We start from the raw sequence: 2,856 nt of genomic DNA, 5'->3' as shown, positions 1-2,856 counted from the left end.
TTAATATTTTCCTAGCTTATTTATTTGATTGTTTATTCATTTTTGTTTTTGGCTGGCATTCTTTTGTTTTCAATCTTTATGAGTCTTCATGTTATAGGAAAAATACATGACAGACATTTTTAAATACCACATAGATGATATTTTTTTCTGAAAATAGTAGTTCTTCACATTGTTAATTCATTTTAAAATATTTTTACTTTCTTAGTTTGCATTTTTAATTTACTCCTTTTGCGCTTCACCACCTACCCCAAATACTAGTTATTTCTTTTTTTTAAATTTAATCTTTATTGTATCGTTCTCTCTTACCATTTAGTCCCCTTACACCCACCTCTCCTGGCAATCACCACACTGTTGTCCATGTCCATGAGACCTTTTCCCTTTTGCTCAATCCTTCCTCCTCTTATCTGTCATCCTGCTCTCCATCTATAAATTTTTTATTTTCCTTGTTAGTTCAGTTTATTCATTAGATTCCACATACGGTATTTGTCTTTCTCTGACTAGCTTATTTCACTTAGCATAATGTTCTCTACGTCCATCCATACTGTCACAAAGGGTAAAATTTTCTTCTTTTTTAAGGCCAAGCAGTATTCTACTGTCCAAATGTCTCATAGTTGTTTTATACACTCATCTACTGATGGGCACTTGGACACTTGGGCTGCTTCCATATCTTGATGATTATAAATAACACTGCAATGAACATAGGGGTACTTATGTTCTTTTGAATTAGTGCTTTGGGTCCCTTCGGTTATATTCCCAGAAGGGGGAGAGCTGTGTCTAAAGGCAGCTCCATTTTAAATTTTTTTAGGTATCTTCATACCACTTTCCATAGTGTTTGCACCAATTTGCATTCCCACCAACCGTGCAAAAGGGTTCGCCTTTCTCTGTATCCTCACCAGGACTTTGTTGATTTATTGATGATAGCCATTCTGACAGGTGTGAGATGATACCTCCCTGTGGTTTTAATTTGTATTGCTTTGATGATTAATGATGTTGAGCATCTTTTCATATGTCTATTGGTCATTTGTATATCCTCTTTGGAGAGGTGACTATTCATATTCTTTGCCCATTTTTAAATTGGTTTGATTTTTTGGTGTTGAGTTTTATAAGTTCTTTATAAATTTTGTATATTAACCACTTATCAGATGTATCAGCAAATATATTTTCCCATTCTATGGGTTATCTTTTTATTTGTTAATGATTTCCTTTGTTGTGCAAAACCTTTTTTAGTTTGATGTAGTCCCAGTTGTTTATTTATTATTTTGTTTGCCTTGCTTGGGGAGATATATCCAATAAAATATTGCTACAAGTAATGTCCAAGATTTTACTGCTTATGTTTTCTTCTAGAATATTTAAGGTTTTGGGTCTCACATTTAAGTCTTCGATCCATTTTGAATTTCTTCTTCAGTGTGGTGTAAGAAGGCAGTCTAGTTTCATTTTTCAGCCCATCTGTCCAATTTTCCCAACACCATTTATTGAATAAACTATCTTTAGCGAGGACAGGAAGATGGCAGCATTACTCTAGGCAGCGATTTTCTCGGCTTCTGTGAAGAGGAGGGAAACTCGCAGATCGGTGAAGAAACACAGCAAGTGGACTAGGTTACTGAATCACTTTTGAAAGCAGGACATCAAAAATTATTGTGATCACGGAAAAACCAGACCGGGGAAGCTGTGAACACCAGGATACATGAAGGAGATTGCACCACTGAATCTCACAAATATTCTACCACAGAAGTTCACACCATAATTACAGGGAATCAGAACAGATCAAATTAACAAACAAGAAAAAAAAAAAGAAGAAACACACGAACAATGAGAAAACAAAGAAACAACCCCCAATTGAAGGGAAACAAGGAAGCCTCAGGAAAAATGCTAAATGAAATAGAGGCAACTCAACTATCAGATAGTGACTTCAAAACAATGATTACGAGGAAGTTCAATGAACTCACATTGAGCTTTCAGAAATTAGAGAGAAACTACATCAATCTCACTGCAAACTATATAAACATGAAAAAGGAAATAGAAACTCTCAACAAAGGTCAAGAGGAAACGAAGAATACAATTTCTGAACCGGAGAACACAGTAGAAGGAATGAAAAGCAGGACTGATGAAGCAGAAGATAGGATTAGCGAGCTGGAGGACAAAGTAGAAAACAGCATCCAGAAAGAGCAAGAAAAGGAAAAGAGGCTCAGAAAGAATGAAGAGGGATTAAGAGAAATGCAAAACGATATGAAACATAATAATATCCGTATAATAGGGATACCAGAAGGAGAAGAAGAAGAGCAAGGGATAGAAAGCTTTTTGAAAAAGTAATGATGGAAAACTTCCCTAATTTGATGAGAGAAAAAGTCACACAAATCCAGGAAACACAGAGAGTCCCAATCAAGAGGAACTCAAAGAGGCCCACCTCAAGACACATCATAATTAAAATGGCAAAATTTCAAGACAAAGAGAGAATCTTAAAGGCAGCAAGGGAGAAAAAGGAAGTAACATACAATGGAGCCCCAATAAGGCTAACAGCTGACTTCTCAATGGAAACACTTCAAGCCAGAAGAGAATAGCAAGAAATACTTCAGGTAATGAGAACCAGAGGTCTGCAAAAAAGGCTACTATATCCAGGAAGGCTCTTGATCAAGATAGAAGGCCAAATAAGAAGCTTCCCAGAAAAAAAAAAGTCTAAAAGAATACACCTTCACCAAACCAGCTCTGCAAGAGATCTTAAAGGGACTGCTTTAAGGAAGGGAAGGAAAAGAGAGAGAGAGAGAGAGAGAGAGAGAGAGAGAGGAACACACATACATAAAAGAAAATGAATAAGTACATATCAATAATAACCTTAAACATAAATGCATTAAATGCTCC

The sequence above is a fragment of the Phyllostomus hastatus genome, unplaced genomic scaffold (assembly GCF_019186645.2).
Source record: "Phyllostomus hastatus isolate PE091 unplaced genomic scaffold, TTU_PhHast_1.1 phas_contig_37, whole genome shotgun sequence".
NCBI classification, from domain to species: domain Eukaryota; kingdom Metazoa; phylum Chordata; class Mammalia; order Chiroptera; family Phyllostomidae; genus Phyllostomus; species Phyllostomus hastatus.
This window is presented reverse-complemented; position numbering follows the sequence as displayed.